Here is a 23,945-nt window from a genome sequence, read left to right as displayed (position 1 = left end):
AGCTGGAGGGGGCCTGGGGAGCCAAACAGACCCCGTTCGTCTATGAGAAAGCAAGAGAAAAGAAAAGAGGGAGAGGGAGAGAGAGTGTGGTTTAGCTGAGATAGCTTTAGTCCAGCACTTCAAAGCCCTTCCAAAAGGGATGAGACAATGTTTTGGTCTAAGAACGTCTGAAAAGTCAGAGTGCCCCCTAGCACTCAAATCAACCATAACAATCACAAAAGCAAAGTTCTGCATTACCTCCTGTCCTGTTGAAATATTGTTATGAATATAGTGGAAGATTTTTAGATGAGACTATTATGAAATATTACTATTCTACATTTATACATATTATTATAGTTACTTATTGCTTTAAATTAATATTTAAATTACATATTATTATTGTTCTGTGTGGTTCTGAAATATATATTTTTACTGCCCCCCCCCCCAAATTTAATATTTGAATTAGATTATATTATTAATAATATGAATTATTTTCAAATATAATTTTAACATAAATAAAATTAACATAAATCACCAAAATGTTTAGACAAAATGTTAAACAACAGTTTAGATTATTCTGCAATTTCACAAAAAGCACCTTAGCAAAATCGGATGATTTTTTACAACACTGAAAAGTTTATGTTGGTCTATAAATTGTAATTTCTCAAGAAAAATGTTTGAATTATTAAACATAACTCTTATTCGATTTTATACTTTGTAAGTTTGACACCAAGAAGAACATGATGTGCACTGACACGTTTGCACTTTTTTGAACTCTCTTTAAAGGCTAGACAGGTAGTTTTTGAAAAACACTGACTTAACTGTGTAAGTATTGCTCTGAGCTGGAGTGTTTTTGAAGGGGGCCTATATGTTATTCCGTTCCTTCACTGTAGTCCGCCAGTGACTGCCAAATTTCTTTTCCATTTAAACAGAAGGAAATGAAGAACCTTCCAATGCTTTTTGGAATTGAACTTTGTTACCCAGCAGACAGTGCAGCCTGACCACAAAAAAAAAAAAAAAAGTTTCTTCGCATTCATGAAGAAAAAAAACAGTTCCCTTTCGAGAGTTCTCTCGTATTGGGGAAGTAGCTTATGCTATGGGAAAACTCCTTTTCTCGAGAATATTGAAGCCAATTTTTTTAAAAAGCAGTGCAGCTGCACAGCAGACATACAGCAGAGCGTCTTAGCATGCCTAACCTATCTATAACCTATGGCGAGGAGGCTAACGCGCCCGTGCACGTCAGAACCCGTCAGAATGGGCGTGGCTTATAGCTATAAGCCACCATTTTGCCATAGAAATCAGATTTAATCTCCTTCAGCAAGTTCCTCTTCGCTGACCTGTGGTTTGAGAGGTCCATTACGCATGCGCGAGAACTGAACTGAAGTAGTTGAAGGAGAACGCAATTCTCGCAGCATGCGTCATGGAAATCTCTTGAACTCTCGTCTCAGGCCTGAAAAGGAATAGTCGAATAAAGTCGTTATTTTTGTTTGTTTTTTCACACAAAAAGTATTCTCGTCGCTTGATAAACATATTCTTGAGCCACTGTTGTCACATGGAATATTTAAACATTTTCTTCATTGACTTTCTAGGCCGTCAAGTTTCGATCCCTTAGGCAGCCTATGTAGCAGTGATCCACCTCTCAAATTTAATCAAAAATATCTTCATTTGTTTTCCGAAGACGAACGAAGGTCTCATGGGGTTGGTGCAGCATGGGGGTGAGTAATTAATGACTTAATTTTCATTTTTGGGGGAACTAACCCTTTAAGGACCCACAAAGACTAAACTAGACTAGCTAGCTTAAATATAAGGGTAAAGAGCTAACAAGATAACAAGAGAGTGTGGCTAATAGGAAGCACCTGTGACAGACTAATAAACATAACGGGGAGCTGCTAAACATGAAACAAGACAGAAACACTGACTAGACTGTGACAAACATGAAGAAACACCTTGTGACATCAAACCCTCTGGAAGTGTGTGGGCCAATACAAAGGTTGTTCCTTTTTACAACCCTTTGTTTTTTAGGAGGGCATTTGAATGTTTAATTTCATTGGGTGTTTATAATACTAATATGTCATAAAGTTAGCAAAATGTAATGTAAAGTGACAAATGGGGGATGAAGATTGGAGATTATAGAGACTAGACATGCTACACATATGATTTTGGTTAATCATAGTAGGCTATGTAAGTCACGTTTCAGAGCAAAATAGTTTAGAAGAGAGAATGAAGACAGGAAAATTATGAGATGTCAAATTAGATACATGTTAATACATTTATCACATGGTTTTATATACATAGAATATATTAAAAGGGTTAATTTCTTCTTCTTAGCAAGAATTAAGAGAGTGTCACAACTCTCTAACCCTTGGCCATAACCCTTGGGTTATTGTAAAGCTTGTTATCAGTTTTAATGTGTCCTGTAACAGAAACCAGGTTCTGCCAGTGTAGGCTTCATTTGTGATGTTATAGTTTTGGGGGAAATTCCACAAACCTTTGTTGGGAGAAAGAGTTTTCTGGATTATTTATTACAAATAATGAATAATTTGTGTGTTTGATCCAGACGCTACATTCCTAACAGTCATGTTATCCATCATCTCTAGTACAGTACTTCCTCACCATTCTCCATGTATAATTACAACTTCTAGTCAGAAAAATCCTGTGTATATCCAGTCAAAACACTGCTTACTTGTGTACATCGCGGTTTGTGTTTGCATTTTCATGAGCTTGCTCCTGTCATATGTGCTGTTTTTCTCTTGGCACATGATGACTGAAGTCTTTGTAACTGTTGTAATTAGCAGACTGCTGTGGCAAAGTCATGCCAAGCCATGGGCACAAGACAGGCAAGCTGGAGATGTTACAGAGAGGGTATGACATACAGTTCACAGGACAAGCCATTTCTATTGCCAAATGCATTCAAGCACAAATGCCTTGCAAAGGATTTACAGTTCTGTGGTAGAAGCCTGTGTTTTTCATTTCTCTCGAAGCCTTGTTTCGTGGATCTATACGTCATGTTACATTGAAGGCTTTGATCAAGCCTGCTGATTAATTCCATTCTGTATGAATGAATATGATCAGTTATTAGGGCCCAAGCCCTGAAAGGGCGAAGGCCCTATTGTTTTCCTAAGGATTATTATTAGGGCCCAAGCCCTGAAAGGGCGAAGGCCCTATTGTTTTCCTTGGGATTATTTTTCTTTACTATTATTAGGGCCCAAGCCCTGAAGGGGCGAAGGCCCTATTGTTTTCCTTGGGATTATTTATTATTCTTCTTCTTCTTTTTATTTTTCTGCTACCTTTTGGGCATTTTTGGGGCCCTTAACATGCTCGAAAACTCTTGAAACTTTGCACACGGGTCAGAACCCGCGGCCATCAGAGCCGGGCTGAAGATGGTACCCGGGCGTGGCAGGGCGGCTCGTCAGCGCCCCCTGGAACGGGGTCCGAACACTTGGTCCATAACTCAAACACGCTTGTATGTAATAATATGAAACTCGGTACACATGTTGATCTCATCGTTTCATCTATACCTCGCGCTCTTACTTTTTACCCCAGCTCAACAGGAAGTCGGCTATTGAGGTTTGTTTGTAAAACGCTCGCAATGGAATGTCAAATACTCCTCCTAGAGCTTTGATCCAAATTCGACTAAAACTCAGTCAGCGTGAAGTCAAGACATTGAGGATGAAAGTTTGCGAGGGGATTTTTGATATCTCGAACGGTTTGTCCGTGGCGAGGAAACGAAATCATGGCGAGAAACGTGAAACAGGAAGTGTGTTATAACTTCAGCATACATTAACTGATCTTGATGAAACTTCAGCAGTGTGTTCGCTGTAAGAGGACGATCACATGGATGTGACTATTGTGAGTCAAAGTTATAGCGCCACCAACTGGCAGCAGGAAGTGTGTCACTTTCAAAATGCTTTGATATCACCCTTTTATTTTTACCCGATTTGCTTCAAACTTCATCTGTATAATGTAAACATACGATAGATGTAGACCTGTGAATGGATTCTTGATATCTTTGAAACTGTTGCCGTGGCGACGCATCAAACTTTACCCTTCTTTTAGGATGCTTTTAGGATGCTTTTGAGACCCTTAGCATGCTTCAAAATGCATGAAACTCGACAGACACATCACATTTATTAGCCAGTAGACATGTGCAAAGTTTCAGAAACGGGCGTGGTGAGGGCTCAGTAGCGCCACCTTTTGACAAAAGTGGGGTTGTTAGTTTTAACTAGAGTTACAAAAATTGGTATGTATATTGTACTCCTCGAGCCGGACAACTTTCTAATTTACACTTATTAGCTAGGACCCACAGAAACTCAGATATTTTTGTTTGAATATGGTCACTCTGAGCCTACATGTCTCTGTGTCTTTGGCTGGCTGGCTGGCTGTCTGTGTGTGTGTGAGTGTGCAGGGGGAGGGGGCTTAACCATTTCACTGCTGTGTGTATGACCTGCATAAAGAAAATACATTTCTCAAAGCCTGGTATTTTTTAAATAAGTTTTTATTTTTATTTTTTATAAGTAAAGACATATAACTAGTTTAATTGTAGTGCATTGACAATAGTTTTATATAATTAGTTTATTAATCAGATTAACTTGGTCAATAAACTTGGTCTGAAAATTTGGTCCATAAATCAAACACACTTGCATGTAATAATATGAAACTTGGTACACATATAGATCTCATCGTTTCATATATAGCCTACTTCACACTCTTACTTTTTACCCCAGCCCAACAGGAAGACGGCTATTTAGGGTTGTGTTTAAAACACATGCAATGGAATTTAAAGTATTGCTCCTAGAGCACTGAACCAAATTCGACAAAACTCGATCAGCGTGAAGTCAAGACATTAAGAATGAAAAGGTGCCAAGGAATTTTTTATATCTCGAACGGTTTGGCCGTGGCGAGGAAACGAAATTATGGCGAGAAACATGAAACAGGATGTGTGTTATAACTTCAGCATACATTAACTGATCTTGATGAAACTTCAGCAGTGTTTTCGCTGTAAGAGACCGATCACATGGATGTGACTATTGTGAGTCAAAATTATAGCGCCACCAACTGGCAGCAGGAAGTGTGTCACTTTCAAAATGCTTTGAAACCAATCTCTTATTTTTAACCGATTTGCTTCAAACTTCATCTGTATAATGTAAATACACGGCAGATGTAGACCTGTGAATGAATTTTTGATATCTTTGATACTGTTGCCGTGGCAACGAATCGAACTTTAACATTCTTTTTTGATGCTTTTGGGACTCTTAGCATGCTTGAAATTGCTTGAAACTCAACAGATACATCACATTTATTAGCCAGTAGACATGTGCAACTATGGCAAAAGATTAAAGTAATGTCAAAAAAGTAAACACTAAAAGCCTCATATCTTCTAAAAATGTAATTATACATCATTTGTTTCTAAATTAAATTATACAAATATTATAACTTCCCCAATTTTTCCTTTTTTTTCATTTAAGAATTATGTTTACGTTCAAAAACAGCCATAATTGTTGTAAAATTCATAAAAAAATAATAATCTGAGTCATACGTAGTGCTATACTGCCCTCTTGTGTTCAATATCAGGTAGGCCTATTGTGTATATTCCCACCGGTTAATCAACGTGTGACTCCGCTGGGACTTGGGAGCTTTTAAATTGCTTACTTAAAATCGAAAGTCGAAATACGGATGTCCGCACAAGACATTAATGGTGTGGAGTAGAGCGAGCATTTTAAATAAATTCCTATTAAGTAGGATTGAACTAAACAGAAAGAATGTTCACTCTGTTCTGCTGGTTCCTCGCTGGTGGATCATATGATTACTTTGTCATAATCTATGACAAAAATGCTATTATAAACCATATTAATAATAGATAATACACATTGCTCTTATTTTTGAAAAATACATTCATGAAAAACAAGATAACAAAAATCATAAAAAAAATATAGCCATGGCTGCTATAAATGTTTGAAATGCATAGGACAGATGTTTAATGACGCAGCAACATATAATTGAAAGGCAATTAATAATCTGTCATTACGTCACTGCATTATGATATTACGGCTCCGATACGGTGCAGCACAAAGCACTTATGTGCATCCCGAGCGGAGAATGATGTGCTTGAAGCCACATGAAGTTACAGCGCAGTGAATCCGTATTGAAAAGTTCAAAGCACAAAGGAAATACATATTTATGAACAGTGTATTATACATTATCTATCTATGCAATAGTTTATTGAGCCTTCTCTTTTAAAGGTTTTAAATTTCAGTTACTGTGTGCGTGAAGAACAATTATAGTGCTCTGACTCTAGTGTTGTGATCTAACCGACAGCGTCCGACACCCGGTAGAAAGTAACACGGTTAAGTTACAGCAATACAGTCCAGCAAGAAAAAGTTTCTTCATTCGAAAATATAGACCTTTAGACCTTTATCTTAAAGATCCAGTATAATAGGATTAACATTCAATCATCTTGAAGATCGTTTCATCATTGACTGTAACCGAATGTGACGTGCTGTTTGAATGCTGAATGGAGAATGACTGACAGGCGCAGAGAGGGAAAAGTTTGTGTTCTTGAATTTAATGACTTAAATATTAATTTCTATATCACATAATAGCTTCAGAACACTAATAATACAGTACACAAAAACTTTATGGTACTTTAGAAAGTTTTTGTGCCTTTGTGCCTAACATAGAATAGTATATATGCACAATATAGAATTTGAATCAGCCTCGTCAAAGATGGCAGTGTCAGAGCCGATACCGATCCTGAGTATCTAATCGGCGCACTTCTTTTCAACAGTCAAATTGAAATTGAAATTGAAATTGCTTGAAACTCAACAGATACATCACATTTATTAGAAAGTAGACATGTGCAAAGTTTCAGAAACGGGCATAGTGCAAGGACTAAATAGCGCCACCTTTTGACAAAAGTGGGGTTGTTAGTTTTATCTACAGTTACAAAAATCGCTATCAGAATCAGAATCAGAATCAGAATCAGAATGGGTTTATTCGCCCTGAATGTTTGTACATACAAGGAATTTACTTTGGCCGGAAGGTGCAAACATATAACATACAGCATATAGCGTACATACTATAATAACACAAAAGTGTGCCCACATGGGGTACCTAATAAAGTAATAGTGCAGATATGATAAAGTGCAAAAATGAGTTCAAATTTGAGGTCAGTGTCACTGAGAGCTCCAGGCCTTGTTAAGGAGGCCAGTAGCAGAAGGGAAAAAACTGTTCTTATGGCGAGAGGTGCTGGTTTTGATGGACCGCAGCCTCCTGCCAGAGGGGAGTAGCTGAAACAGGGAATTACCAGGGTGAGAGGGATCTGCCATAATCCTCTTTGCACGTTTCAGCGCCCTTGAGGAGTACAAGTCCCCGAGGGAAGGCAGACTGCAACCGATCACCTTCTCCGCTGTACGGATGATACGCTGCAGTCTGCTCTTATCTTTGGCCGTGGCAGCAGCATACCAGGTAGTGATGGAGGAGGTGAGAATGGACTCTATGATAGCTGTATAAAATTGCACCATCATTTTCTTCGGGAGCTTGAATTTACTCAGCTGCCGTAGGAAGTACATCCGTTGAAGTGCTTTCTTGGAGAGGGAGCTGATGTTCAGTTCCCACTTTAGGTTCTGGGAGAGGATAGTGCCCAGGAAACAGAAGGACTCCACAGTTTTTACTTGGGAGTCGCGTAGGTTAATAGGGATAGATGGGGCTGTGCCCCTTCTAAAGTTCACAACCATCTCCACTGTCTTTAGAGCATTGAGCTCTAAATTGTTCTGGCTGCACCAGGACACCAAGTTGTCAACTTCCCACCTGTAGTCAGACTCGTCTCCATCAGAGATGAGCCCAATGAGGGTGGTGTCATCGGCAAACTTCAAAATCTTGACGGATGCGTGACTGGAGGTGCAGCTGTTGGTGTAGAGGGAGAAAAGCAGAGGTGAGAGGACGCAGCCCTGAGGGGAGCCGGTGTTGATAAACAGGGGCTCAGAGACTAGTGACCCCAGCCTAACGCACTGCTTCCTGTCAGACAGAAAGTCCGTAATCCACCTACAGGTGGGATATGGTACATTGAGCTTGATGAGCTTGTCCTGTAGCAGGGCAGGGATGATGTTATTAAAGGCGGAACTAAAGTCCACAAACAAAATCCTGGCATAAGATGCCGGAAAATCCAGGTGCTGGAGGGTGAAGTGTAGGGCCATGTTGATTGCGTCGTCTACAGACCTGTTGGCCCTGTAGGCAAACTGCAGGGGATCCAGGAGAGGGTCTGTGATTGATTTGAGGTGGGCCAGCACCAAACGTTCAAAGGACTTCATTACCACCGAGGTCAAGGCGACGGGTCTGTAGTCGTTATGTCCTATAGGCCTTGGCTTTTTGGGCACAGGGATGATGATGGAGGACTTAAGACAAGCTGGTACATGGCATGTCTCCAGGGAGGTGTTAAAGATGGTGGTGAACACAGGAGATAGCTGGTCCGCACAATGCTTAAGGGTGGCTGAAGAGATGGAGTCTGGTCCGGCTGATTTTCGTGGGTTCTGCTTCTTAAAGATTCTGTTTACTTCACTCTCTTGAATAGAGAGAGCCAACGCTGTGGTGTGGGGAGGGAGCACTGGTGGACAGGGGTGCAGAACAGGACTGTCCAATTGCCTGTCGAATCTACTGTAAAATTCATTCAGGTCGTTAGCCAAGCGAGAGTCATTAGTTGTGTGGGGGGCTCTGGGCTTGTAGTTGGTAATCTGCCTAAGCCCCCTCCAGACAGAAGCGGAGTCGTTAACAGAGAACTGGTGCTGCAGCCTCTCTGAATACAGTCGCTTAGCCTCCTTCACGGCCTTTCCGAACCTTTTTTTCGACTCCTTGAATCTATCTCTGTCCCCACTCCTAAATGCTTCCTCTTTCTCCAACCTCAGCCTTCTGAGTTTACCTGAAAACCAGGGCTTATCGTTGTTAAAATACACCCTGGTGCATGTTGGAATACAGCAGTCTTCACAGAAGCTGATATATGACGTAACAGCCTCCGTGTGCTCATCCAGGCTATTGGTAATGTACCGGAACATATCCCAGTCAGTAGAGTCCAAACACGCCCGCAGATCCTCTAAGGCCTCACCGGTCCACTGCTTTGATATCCTCACAGCAGGTTTACAGAGTTTTAGTTTCTGCCTGTAAGCAGGAATCAAGTGGACCATGGCATGGTCAGAGTGACCCAGTGCTGCACGAGGAACTGCGTGGTAGGCTCCACCCACCGTAGTGTAGCAGTGATCCAGAGTGTTACCTTTTCTGGTTGGGCAGTTGATGAATTGCCTATATTTGGGGAGATCATGGCTAAGATTACCTTTGTTAAAGTCGCCAAGAATGATAACTAAGGAATCCGGATATGTTCGCTCCACACGTAATATCTGATCGACGAGTAAGCGATGTGCTTCTTTAACATTAGCTGCCGGCGCTATATAAACACCGACCAAAATAAACGACGCGAACTCGCGAGGCGAGTAAAAGGGCTTGCAGTTTATAATAAATGATTCCAAGTCCGGGGAACAATGTTGTAGAATCGCTGTAACATCTACACACCAGCCACTGTTAATATAAAAACAAATACCTCCACCTTTCGTTTTGCCGGAAAGAGCCGCGTCTCGGTCCGCTCTCAGCAATCTAAAGCCGGTCAGTTGTAATGAAGAATCCGGGATTAGATCGCCCAGCCAAGTTTCCGAGAAACATAGGACAGACGCTGCAAGGAAATCTCTGCTTCTCACCAACAATAGCTGTAGTTCATCCATTTTGTTGCATAGTGAACGAACATTCGAGAGAAAAATGCTTGGTAGCACTGTACGATTGCCGCGTCTGCGAAGACGCACAAGAGCACCCGCTCGCTTTCCCTTTTTCCGCCCACATTCCTTTGCTCGCTCCGAGCCGAACCCGGCTTCCACTAGAATGTCCATTATTTCTGCCGCTGGAAGCATAAAAGTGGGAAATAAATCCGCTGGAATTGTTTGTTTGATGTTTAAAAGCGCTTCTCTTGTTAGAAAACGCCGAAAATCATGGCAAGACACTGAGTTAACAAACAAAACAAAACAAAGCAAGACGCACCATCCGACCATGGCTGCCATACGCGGCGCCATTTGTTACATACATTGTACTCCTCATTTGTTATATACATTGTACTCCTCAAGCCGGACAACTTTCTAATACATAGTCATTAGCTCGGACCAAGAGGAAGTCAGATATTTTGGTTTGAATTTGGTGAGCCTCTCTCTGAGCCTACGTCCCTGTATGGCAAGCCCTTTTAACATTTAAAAGCTAAGTTTGCCTGTCCGGAATTAACATTGTAGATATCAACAACGTCTTTCTGTCTATTCGTAATTACATTTTGGATAGTTTGTATTATAATTTAAGATATCTGTAACATAATTGTGACTAGTCGAAATGACAGAGTATGGCAAGCCGTTTTAACATTTAATCATAAAAGGGCCAAAGCCTTCGGCACCGCCACCCGGGTGCATTTAGGTAACAAAAGGAACCGGGGTTGCGGTGCCACCGGCTTGGGCCCGCCATCGCTGCTCGCAGCTATATTTATTATTATAATAATTATTATTTTACTACCTTTTGGGCACTTTTGGGGCCCTTAACGTGCTCGAAAACTCTTGAAACTTTGCACACGGGTCAGAACCCGCGGCCATCAGAGCCGGGCTGAAGCTGGTACCCGGGCGTGGTAGGGCGGCTCGTCAGCGCCCCCTGGAACGGGGTCCGAACACTTGGTCCATAACTCAAACACGCTTGTATGTAATAATATGAAACTCGGTACGCATGTTGATCTCATCGTTTCATCTATACCTCGCGCTTTTACTTTTTACCCCAGCCCAACAGGAAGTCGGCTATTGAGGTTTGTTTGTAAAACGCTCGCAATGGAATGTCATATACTCCTCCTAGAGCTTTGATCCAAATTCGACGAAACTCGGTCAGCGTGAAGTCAAGACATTGAGGATGAAAGTTTGCGAGGGGATTTTTTATATCTCGAACGTTTTGTCCGTGGCGAGGAAACGAAATCATGGCGAGAAACGTGAAACAGGAAGTGTGTTATAACTTCAGCATACATTAACTGATCTTGATGAAACTTCAGCAGTGTGTTCGCTGTAAGAGGACGATCACATGGATGTGACTATTGTGAGTCAAAGTTATAGCGCCACCAACTGGCAGCAGGAAGTGTGTCACTTTCAAAATGCTTTGATATCACCCTTTTATTTTTACCCGATTTGCTTCAAACTTCATATGTATAATGTAAACATACGGCAGATGTAGACCTGTGAATGGATTCTTGATATCTTTGAAACTGTTGCCGTGGCGACGCATCAAACTTTACCCTTCTTTTAGGATGCTTTTTGGATGCTTTTGAGACCCTTAGCATGCTTCAAATTGCATGAAACTCGACAGACACATCACATTTATTAGCCAGTAGACATGTGCAAAGTTTCAGAAACGGGCGTGGTGAGGGCTCAGTAGCGCCACCTTTTGACAAAAGTGGGGTTGTTAGTTTTAACTAGAGTTACAAAAATTGGTATGTATATTGTACTCCTCGAGCCGGACAACTTTCTAATTGACACTTATCAGCTAGGACCCACAGAAAGTCAGATATTTTTGTTTGAATATGGCCACTCTGAGCCTACATGTCTCTGTGTCTCTGTGTCTTTGGCTGGCTGGCTGACTGGCTGGCTGTCTGTGTGTGTGTGTGTGTGTGTGTGTGTGTGTGTGTGTGTGTGTGTGTGTGTGTGCAGGGGGAGGGGGCTAAACCATTTCACTGCTGTGTGTATGACCTGCATAAAGAAAATACATTTCTCAAGCCTGGTATTTTTTAAATAAGTTTTTATTTTTATTTTTTATAAGTAAAGGCATATAACTAGTTTAATTGTAGTGAATTGACAATAGTTTTATATAATTAGTTTATTAATCAGATTAACTTGGTCAATAAACTTGGTCTGAAAATTTGGTCCATAAATCAAACACACTTGGATGTAATAATATGAAACTTGGTACACATATAGATCTCATCGTTTCATATATACTTCACACTCTTACTTTTTACCCCAGCCCAACAGGAAGTCGGCTATTTAGGGTTGTGTTTAAAACACATGCAATGGAATTTAAATTATTGCTCCTAGAGCACTGAACCAAATTCGACGAAACTCGATCAGCGTGAAGTCAAGACATTAAGGATGAAAAAGTGCCACGGGATTTTTGATATCTCGAACGGTTTGGCCGTGGCGAGGAAACGAAATTATGGCGAGAAACATGAAACAGGATGTGTGTTATAACTTCAGCATACATTAACTGATCTTGATGAAACTTCAGCAGTGTTTTCGCTGTAAGAGACCGATCACATGGATGTGACTATTGTGAGTCAAAGTTATAGCGCCACCAACTGGCAGCAGGAAGTGTGTCACTTTCAAAATGCTTTGAAATCACTCTCTTATTTTTAACCGATTTGCTTCAAACTTCATCTGTATAATGTAAATACACGGCAGATGTAGACCTGTGAATGAATTTTTGATATCTTTGATACTGTTGCCGTGGCAACGAATCGAACTTTAACATTCTTTTTTGATGCTTTTGGGACTCTTAGCATGCTTGAAATTGCTTGAAACTCAACAGATACATCACATTTATTAGCCAGTAGACATGTGCAACTATGGCAAAAGATTAAAGTAATGTCAAAAAAGTAAACACTAAAAGCCTCATATCTTCTAAAAATGTAATTATACATCATTTGTTTCTAAATTAAATTATACAAATATTATAACTTCCCCAATTTTTCCCTTTTTTCATTTAAGAATTATGTTTACGTTCAAAAACAGCCAGAATTGTTGTAAAATTCAGAAAAAAATAATAATCTGAGTCATACGTAGTGCTATACTGCCCTCTTGTGTTCAATATCAGGTAGGCCTATTGTGTATATTCCCACCGGTTAATCAACGTGTGACTCCGCTGGGACTTGGGAGCTTTTAAATCGCTTACTTAAAACCGAAAGTCAAAATACGGATGTCCGCACAAGACATTAATGGTGTGGAGTAGAGCGAGCATTTTAAATAAATTCCTATTAAGTAGGATTGAACTAAACAGAAAGAATGTTCACTCTGTTCTGCTGGTTCCTCGCTGGTGGATCATATGATTACTTTGTCATAATCTATGACAAAAATGCTATTATAAACTATATTAATAATAGATAATACACATTGCTCTTATTTTTAAAAAATACATTCATGAAAAACAAGATAACAAAAATCATAAAAAGATATAGCCATGGCTGCTATAAATGTTTGAAATGCATAGGACAGATGTTTAATGACGCAGCAACATATAATTGAAAGGCAATTAATAATCTGTCATTACGTCACTGCATTATGATATTACGGCTCTAATACGGTGCAGCACAAAGCACTTATGTGCATCCCGAGCGGAGAATGATGTGCTTGAAGCCACATGAAGTTACAGCGCATTGAGTCCGTATTGAAAAGTTCAAAGCACAAAGGAAATACATATTTATGAACAGTGTATTATACATTATCTATCTATGCAATAGTTTATTGAGCCTTTTCTTTTAAAGGTTTTAAATTTCAGTTACTGTGTGCGTGAAGAACAATTATAGTGCTCTGACTCTAGTGTTGTGATCTAACCGACAGCGTCTGACACCCGGTAGAAAGTAACACGATTAAGTTACAGCAATAAAGTCCAGCAAGAAAAAGTTTCTTCATTCGAAAATATAGACCTTTAGACCTTTATCTTAAAGACCCAGTATAATAGGATTAACATTGAATCATCTTGAAGATCGTTTCATCATTGACTGTAACCGAATGCGACGTGCTGTTTGAATGCTGAATGGAGAATGACTGACAGGCGCAGAGAGGGAAAAGTTTACGTGTTCTTGAATTTAATGACTTAAATATTAATTTCTATATCACATAATAGCTTCAGAACACTTATAATACAGTACACAAAAACTTTATGGTACTTTAGAAAGTTTTTGTGCCTTTGTGCCTTACATAGAATAGTATATGCACAATATAGAATTTGAATCAGCCTCGTCAAAGATGGCAGTGTCAGAGCCGATACCGATCCTGAGTATCTAATCGGCGCACTTCTTTTCAACAGTCAAATTGAAATTGAAATTGCTTGAAACTCAACAGATACATCACATGTATTAGCCAGTAGACGTGCAAAGTTTCAGAAACGGGCATGGTGCAAGGACTAAATAGCGCCACCTTTTGACAAAAGTGGGGTTGTTAGTTTTATCTACAGTTACAAAAATCGGTATATACATTTTACTCCTCAAGCCGGACAACTTTCTATTACATAGTCATTAGCTCGGACCAAGAGGAAGTCCGATATTTTGGTTTGAATATGGTGAGCCTCTCTCTGAGCCTACGTCCCTGTATGGCAAGCCCTTTTAACATTTAAAAGCTAAGTTTGCCTATCTGGAATTAACATTGTAGATATCAACAACGTCTTTCTGTCTAGTCGTAATTACATTTTGGATAGTTTGTATTATCATTTAAGATATCTGTAACATAATTTTGACTAGTCGAAATGACAGAGTATGGCAAGCCGTTTTAACATTTAATCATGAAAGGGCCAAAGCCTTCGGCACCGCCACCCGGGTGCCTTTAGGTAACTAAAGGAACCGGGGTTGCGGTGCCATCGGCTTGGGCCCGCCATCGCTGCTCGCAGCTATATTTAGGGCCCAAGCCCTGAAAGGGCGAAGGCCCTATTGTTTTCCTAAAGATTATTATTAGGGCCCAAGCCCTGAAAGGGCGAAGGCCCTATTGTTTTCCTTCCGATTATTTTTTTATTTTTTTTTTTCTTTTATTTTTCTAACGACTATTCGGGCACTTTTGGGGCCCTTAACATGCTCGAAAACTCTTGAAACTTTGCACACGGGTCAGAACCCGCGGCCATCAGGGCCGGGCTGAAGCTGGTACCCGGGCGTGGCAGGGGGGCTCGACAGCGCCCCCTGGAACGGGGTCCGAACACTTGGTCCATAAATCAAACACGCTTGCATGTAATAATATGAAACTCGGTACACATGTTGATCTCATCGTTTCATCTATACCTCGCGCTTTTACTTTTTACCCCAGCCCAACAGGAAGTCGGCTATTTAGGGTTGTTCGTAAAACACTCGCAATGGAATTTTTAATACTCCTCCTAGAGCTTTGATCCAAATTCGACGAAACTTGGTCAGCGTGAAGTCAAGACATTGAGGATGAAAGTTTGCGAGGGGATTTTTGATATCTCGAACGGTTTGGCCGTGGCGAGGAAACAAAATTATGGCGAGAAACGTGAAACAGGAAGTGTATCATAACTTCAGCACACATCAACCGATCTTGATGAAACTTCAGCAGTATGTTCGCTGTAAGAGGACGATCACATGGATGTGACTATTGCGAGTCAAAGTTATAGCGCCACCAACTGGCAGCAGGAAGTGTGTCATTTTCAAAATGCTTTGAAATCACCCTCTAATTTTAACTCGATTTGCTTCAAACTTCATCTGTATAATAAAAATACATGGCAGATGAAGACCTGTAAATGGATTCTTGATATCTTTGAAACTGTTGCCGTGGCAACGCATCAAACTTTACCATTCTTTTAGGATGCTTTTGAGACTCTTAGCATGCTTCAAATTGCATGAAACTCGACAGACACATCACATTTATTAGCCAGTAGACATGTGCAACGTTTCAGAAACGGGTGTGGTGAGGGCTCAGTAGCGCCACCTTTTGACAAAAGTGGGGTTGTTAGTTTTATCTACAGTTACAAAAATCAGTATGTATATTGTACTCCTCGAGCCGGACAACTTTCTAATTGACACTCATTAGCTAGGACCCACAGAAAGTCAGATATGTTTGTTTGAATGTAGAGAAAATCTCAGAATTTTGCCAGTCTCTCAGTGTCCCTCTGTGTGAGTGAGAGGAGGGGCGCCTGTCAGGTTAATTTTAACCCTTTATTTGCTGTGTGCAACTTCTCTGGCATTTTCGGGGGCCTTAACATCCTCTAAAACTCTTGAAACTTTGCACACGGGTCAGAACCCATGGCCATCAGGGCCGGGCTGAAGCTGGTAACCGGGCGTGGCAGGGCGGCTCGACAGCGCCCCCTGGACTGGGATTCGAAAATTTGTCCATAAATCAAACACACTTGCATGAATTAATATGAAACTCGGTACAATTAAAGATCACATCAGGCCAAACAACTTTCGTGCTCTAAGTTTTAGGAAGGAAGTTGGGAATTATGGGTTGTTTGAATAATTCTCCTAGGAGAAATACATCAAATTACAACGCATGTGTTTACCAATCACAACCAAACTCGGCGTGCATGAAGTCAAGACATTGAGGATGCTCAATTCCGGACGGATTTTTGATATCTCGAACGGTCTGGCCGTGACGAGGAAATGAATTTTATGACTAAAAAAGGACACATAAAGTGTGTTATAACTTTGCTCATTTTACCTACAGTTACAAAACTTTCCACGTATATTGTTCTCGTCAAGCCGATCAACTTTCCAATTTAAAGTCATTCGCTCTGAGCAACAGAAAGTCAGATATTGTAGTTTGAATGGATTTATTTCCCCTGTGATTCACTCTCTCTCTCTCTCTCTCTCTCTCTCTCTCTCTCTCTCTCTCTCTGTGTGTGTGGGTGTGTGTGTCTGTGTGGGGAGGGGAGGGCTGTTGTCTGTGTGTGTGTGTGTGTGTGTGCATGTGTGTGTGTGTGTGGGGGGAGGGGAGGGCTGTTGTCTGTGTTTATGTATGTTTGAACCACACAGTGTGGCTGGCTGCGATTTTTCCTATAAGTCCTTGTCTCTAAGTCCTTGTCTTTTTGCATAACAATTTTGTATTTTTTTAAATGACAAAATAGGCATATAAACCCCATCTTTTAAATGTATAGTTTGCTTTAAATAAAAGTAAGATTGTATTTGTAATTGAAGCTGAATGAATTTAAAATTCTTGTGCTATATTTCAATATATTTGTTTTCCTTAAGATTTTAAAACACTAACTTCATTCTTTTCTGAATTACAAATATTTGTTTCAGTATAAAATAATACTCTGACTAAAAACACATTTGATGTTTCTTTTTGTATTTTTATTTACATGTATTTATGTGTGTGTGTGTGTGTGTGTGTGTGTGTGTGTGTGTGTGTGTGTGTGTGTGTGTGTGTGTGTGTGTGTGTGTGTATAAAGTGCAGGTTTTTTTAGATAAAGTAGAATTTCTATAACTATGTGTTGAACTGATAAATCACTCTTTTTTTTAACCTTTATTTATCCAGGTAAAATGTTTGAGAACCACTTCTCATTTACAAACATGACCTGGCCAAGAGGCTACAGGAAAAAATAAGAACATAATGTACAGCTGTACATAGTCAAACACATAACACTTAGAACAAGCAGCTAAATAAAAATAAAAAAGACAACAAAGAGGAAAAAGAAAACGAATAGAGTGCTTAAATAAGTGTGTAAATATGGTTCATGATTGTCAGCAGGAACAAGAGTCAACTATGTAATTTTCGAGGTTTTGCTTAAAGGTGGAGATTGGGATCAGAGATGTAAGTTTCAGGGTATTTTGTAGTATGTTCCAGTCGTGTACTGATGCAAAGCGGAAGGCATTATGTCCAAAGGTAGTAGAAGTAGGGGGGATACTAAATTTAATCAAATTACTTGATCTTGTGTGATAGGTGTTATGAGCGGCATGAAATAGGGATGACAAATAGAGAGGTGCCTTGCCCAGAATTGTCTTATATATGAAGAGAAACCAATGATGGAGCCGCCGGGTATGAAGGGAGGGCCAACCCACCAGTTTATACAGGTCGCAGTGATGAGTGTGATAGGGTGCATTAGTGGCAAAACGGATGGCTGAATGATGGATTGTGTCAAGTTTTTTTAGAGCTGTGTTTGGTGCCACTCTTGTGTGTGTTAAACACAATCTACTTAATACAGACAACTTCATTATAAAGATAAATAACAAATCCAAAAAAATATATGATTATAATCTATGACAAAAAAAGCCATTACAAACTATATTAGTGGTAAATACACATTGCTCTTTGTATTGTTGTAAAATACATTCATGAAAAACAAGATAACAAAAATCAAAAAGATAAATTATTTTAGATAGAGCCATGGCTGCTATAAAATTGAGACAACATGTTTTAAATGTATAGCAGAGATGTTAAATGAGGCAGCAACATACAAACTTTCTAGAACAACATGGACCTGAATAGCTGGTTTTTATGGAGGACAGTGAATAGGAAGAGGGTGCAAATCAAACAGCTCATTCTCAGACTACACAGCAAACAGCTTAAGTTTTTAGTGCTTTGTTTGAGGTTTTTAGTGCTCTGTCCTATCTTTTATCAACACATAATAGATAGAACAGAACAAGAAAGGCAATTAATAATCTGTCATTGCATTATGATATGAAAGGCTCAGTACAGTGTGGCACAAAACGCTTATGCGCATCCCGAGTGGAGAATGATGCGCTTAAAGCCACATGGAGTTACAGCGCACAGCGCATCGAGTCCGCATTGATGCAAGCTCTACAATACACTTCTTTTCGACAGTCAAAGTGGGGGTTACGTTTTTGCACGTCATACAGAATAACCCTAAAGGCACCAAGGTGGCGGTGCCACCGGCTTTATATTAAATATAAATATACCTGTGAGCAGCGATAAAGGGCCAAAGCCGGCGGTACCACCATCCCGGTGCCTTTAGGTAACTAAAGGCATCGGGGTTGCGGTGCCACCGGCTTGGGCCCGCAATCGCTGCTCGCAGCTATATTTATTATTATTATTTATACGACTATTTGGGCACTTTTGGGGCCCTTAACATGCTCAAAAACTCTTGAAACTTTGCACACGGGTCAGAATCCGCGGCCATTAGGGCCGGGCTGAAGATGGTACCCGGGCGTGGCAGGGGGGCTAGACAGCGCCCCCTGGAACGGGGTCCGAAAACTTGGTCCATAAATCAAACACGCTTGCATGTAATAATATGAAACTCGGTGCACATGTTGATCTCATCGTTCATATATACCTCAAACTATTACTTTTTACCCCAGCCCAACAGGAAGTCGGTTATTTAGGGTTGTTCATAAAACACTCGCAATGGAATTTGAAGTACTCCTCCTAGAGAATTCAAACACACGGCACGAAACTCGGTCAGCATGAAGTCAAGGCATTGAGGATGAAAGTTTGCGAGGGGATTTTTGATATCTCAAACGGTTTGGCCGTGGCGAGGAAACGAAATTATGGCGAGAATCGTGAAACAGGAAGTGTGTCAGAACTTCAGCATACATTAACTGATCTTGATGAAACTTCAGCAGTTTGTTTGCTGTAAGAGGACGATCACATGGATGTGAATATTGTGAGTCAAAGTTATAGCGCCACCAACTGGCAGCAGGAAGTGTGTCACTTTCAAAATGCTTTGAAATCACCCTCTTATTTTTACCCGATTTGCTTCAAACTTAATCTGTATAATGTAAATACATAGCAGATGAAGACCTGTGAATGGATTCTTGATGTCTTTGATACTGTTGCCGTGGCAACGCATCAAACTTTAAAATTCTTTTTTTTGATGATTTTGAGACTCTTAGCGGCTTTTGGGGCCCTTAACGGGTTTGAAAACTCTTGAAACTTTGCACACGGGTCAGATCCCACAGCCATCAGAGCCGGGCTGAAGATGGTACCTGGGTGTGGCAGGGGGGCTAGACAGTGCCCCCTGGAACGGGGTCCGAACACTTGGTCCATAAATCAAACACGCTTGAATGTAATAATATGAAACTCGGTACACATGTTGATCTCATCGTTTCATCTATACCTCACACTCTTACTTTTTACCCCAGCCCAACAGGAAGTCGGCTATTGAGGTTTGTTTGTAAAACGCTCGCAATGGAATGTGCAATACTCCTCCTAGAGAATTCAAACACACGGCACAAAACTCGGTCAGCATGAAGTCAAGGCATTGAGGATGAAAGTTTGCAAGGGGATTTTTGATATCTCGAACGGTTTGGCCGTGGCGAGGAAACGAAATTATGGCGAGAAACGTGAAACAGGAAGTGTGTTATAACTTCAGCATACATTAACTGATCTTGATGAAACTTCAGCAGTGTGTTCGCTGTAAGAGAACGATCACATGGATGTGACTATTGTGAGTCAAAGTTATAGCGCCACCAACTGGCAGCAGGAAGTGTGTCACTTTCAAAATGCTTTGATATCACCCTTTTATTTTTACCCGATTTGCTTCAAACTTCATCTGTATAATGTAAACATACGGCAGATGTAGACCTGTGAATGGATTCTTGATATCTTTGAAACTGTTGCCGTGGCGATGCATCAAACTTTACCATTCTTTTAGGATGCTTTTGAGACCCTTAGAATGGTTGAAATTGCTTGAAACTCAACAGATACATCACATTTATTAGCCAGTAGACATGTGCAACTATGGCAAAAGATTAAAGTAATGTCAAAAAAGTAAACACTAAAAGCCTCATATCTTCTAAAAATGTAATTATACATCATTTGTTTCTAAATTAAATTATACAAATATTATAACTTCCCCAATTTTTCCTTTTTTTCATTTAAGAATTATGTTTACGTTCAAAAACAGCCAGAATTGTTGTAAAATTAATAAAAAAATAATAATCTGAGTCATACGTAGTGCTATACTGCCCTCTTGTGTTCAATATCAGGTAGGCCTATTGTGTATATTCCCACCGGTTAACTCTTTCCCCGCCAGCGTTTTAAAAAAAAGTTGCCAGCCACCGCCAGGGTTTTTGACGATTTTCGCTAAATTTGAATGCCCCAGCTGAATATTTTCTTCCATGAATATATGAAGATGATATATATAAAAATAAAGATCTGAGCCTCTGCTTTTAGGCAAAAAAAACGTTTTTATTTTATCTTCATCTGTTATTTTTTTATTGCCTCTTGAACAGAGGTAGGTTTTGTCAAAAACACAACATTTTGGACAAAAAAATGAGAAAAAGGTGTTTTTATCAAACAAGTGCATTTAAAAGCAGAATACATTCAGATGTTGTTTCCTTCATATATAAAACTTTCCAAAATAAATTAAAAACATAAAATAAATGTAAAATATATCAAATTTCCCAGGATGTAAGGGAAATGTAACTTTTGCAATAAAACTTCTGCCTCTGCCTCTCTGTGTTCTACCTGTGAATAATGAATAATTGGAATTACAATAAACAGGCCTAGACACACACACACATACACACACACACACACATATTACAATGTGGTAAATGTGCACACAGAGAGAAATAATTTGACAATTACACCTTCATATTTAGACAGCCACACATAAATGCCTGCACACACACATACATATTATAGTGTCATAATATTATACGATCTATCTGCGGCACGTCCATGGCTAGCATGAACATGTGCATCCATCTCTCTCACTGACTACTTCGTCCCGATCAGATTCAGAATTATCAAATAAAGAGTGATCGGACTCCGAGTCCATTAACCTCCAGTACTTCAGCCAGATACCTCTGCATTGTCTGTCTGATACATTCTCACTACTCCACTGTTTGAGACGATTGCAATCTGTTTCTCTAAACAAAGAGTTGCGCAATCATTCAGGACATGCGCGCGGGTCTTCCTTACCGTATAGCACCTAAAACACGGATACCCGGAAAATTCCGTGTTTGGCGCAGATGCGTTTTTTCATTAAACACGGAAAATTCCGTGTTTGGCGGGGAAAGAGTTAATCAACGTGTGACTCCGCTGGGACTTGGGAGCTTTTAAATCGCTTACTTAAAACCGAAAGTCGAAATACGGATGTCCGCACAAGACATTAATGGTGTGGAGTAGAGCGAGCATTTTAAATAAATTCCTATTAAATAGGATTGAACTAAACAGAAAGAATGTTCACTCTGTTCTGCTGGTTCCTCGCTGGTGGATCATATGATTACTTTGTCATAATCTATGACAAAAATGCTATTATAAACCATATTAATAATAGATAAAACACATTGCTCTTATTTTTGAAAAATACATTCATGAAAAACAAGATAACAAAAATCATAAAAAAATATAGCCATGGCTGCTATAAATGTTTGAAATGCATAGGACAGATGTTTAATGACGCAGCAACATGTAATTGAAAGGCAATTAATAATCTGTCATTACGTCACTGCATTATGATATTACGGCTCCAATACCGTGCAGCACAAAGCACTTATGTGCATCCCGAGCGGAGAATGATGTGCTTAAAGCCACATGAAGTTACAGCGCAGTGAGTCCGTATTGAAAAGTTCAAAGCACAAAGGAAATACATATTTATGAACAGTGTATTATACATTATATATCTATGCAATAGTTTATTGAGCCTTTTCTTTTAAAGGTTTTAAATTTCAGTTACTGTGTGCGTGAAGAACAATTATAGTGCTCTGACTCTAGTGTTGTGATCTAACCAACAGCGTCCGACACCCGGTAGAAAGTAACACGGTTAAGTTACAGCAATAAAGTCCAGCAAGAAAAAGTTTCTTCATTCGAAAATATAGACCTTTAGACCTTTATCTTAAAGATCCAGTATAATAGGATTAACATTCAATCATCTTGAAGATCGTTTCATCATTGACTGTAACCGAATGTGACGTGCTGTTTGAATGCTGAATGGAGAATGACTGACAGGCGCAGAGAGGGAAAAGTTTGTGTTCTTGAATTTAATGACTTAAATATTAATTTCTATATCACATAATAGCTTCAGAACACTAATAATACAGTACACAAAAACTTTATGGTACTTTAAAAAGTTTTTGTGCCTTTGTGCCTAACATAGAATAGTATATATGCACAATATAGAATTTGAATCAGTCTCGTCAAAGATGGCAGTGTCAGAGCCGATACCGATCCTGAGTATCTAATCGGCGCACTTCTTTTCAACAGTCAAATTGAAATTGAAATTGAAATTGCTTGAAACTCAACAGATACATCACATTTATTAGCCAGTAGACATGTGCAAAGTTTCAGAAACGGGCATAGTGCAAGGACTAAATAGCGCCACCTTTTGACAAAAGTGGGGTTGTTAGTTTTATCTACAGTTACAAAAATCGCTATATACATTGTACTCCTCAAGCCGGACAACTTTCTAATACATAGTCATTAGCTCGGACCAAGAGGAAGTCAGATATTTTGGTTTGAATATGGTGAGCCTCTCTCTGAGCCTACGTCCCTGTATGGCAAGCCATTTTAACATTTAAAAGCTAAGTTTGCCTGTCCGGAATTAACATTGTAGATATCAACAACGTCTTTCTGTCTATTCGTAATTACATTTTGCATAGTTTGTATTATCATTTAAGATATCTGTAACATAATTGTGACTAGTCGAAATGACAGAGTATGGCAAGCCGTTTTAACATTTAATCATAAAAGGGCCAAAGCCTTCGGCACCGCCACCCGGGTGCATTTAGGTAACTAAAGGAACCGGGGTTGCGGTGCCACCGGCTTGGGCCCGCCATCGCTGCTCGCAGCTATATTTATTAGGGCCCAAGCCCTGAAAGGGCGAAGGCCCTATTGTTTTCCTTAGGATTATTATTATTATTAGGGCCCAAGCCCTGAAAGGGCGAAGGCCCTATTGTTTTCCTTGGGATTATTTTTCTTTACTATTATTATTATTATTATAATAATTATTATTTTACTACCTTTTGGGCACTTTTGGGGCCCTTAACATGCTCGAAAACTCTTGAAACTTTGCACACGGGTCAGAACCCGCGGCCATCAGAGCCGGGCTGAAGCTGGTACCCGGGCGTGGTAGGGCGGCTCGTCAGCGCCCCCTGGAACGGGGTCCGAACACTTGGTCCATAACTCAAACACGCTTGTATGTAATAATATGAAACTCGGTACACATGTTGATCTCATCGTTTCATCTATACCTCACACTCTTACTTTTTACCCCAGCCCAACAGGAAGTCGGCTATTGAGGTTTGTTTG

General features: G+C 40.0%; 1 protein-coding gene across 1 annotated transcript in view; it reads left to right on the top strand.

Annotated features, from left to right (window-relative positions):
• Nucleotides 1-23,945, top strand: part of fmoda (fibromodulin a) — a 96,742-nt gene that overhangs the window by 25,914 nt on the left and 46,883 nt on the right. The gene's annotated exons all lie outside the window — the stretch shown is intronic.

This window comes from Pimephales promelas, chromosome 21 (genome assembly GCF_988280905.1).
Source record: "Pimephales promelas chromosome 21, fPimPro1.hap1.1, whole genome shotgun sequence".
NCBI classification, from domain to species: domain Eukaryota; kingdom Metazoa; phylum Chordata; class Actinopteri; order Cypriniformes; family Leuciscidae; genus Pimephales; species Pimephales promelas.
This window is presented reverse-complemented; position numbering and strand designations above follow the sequence as displayed.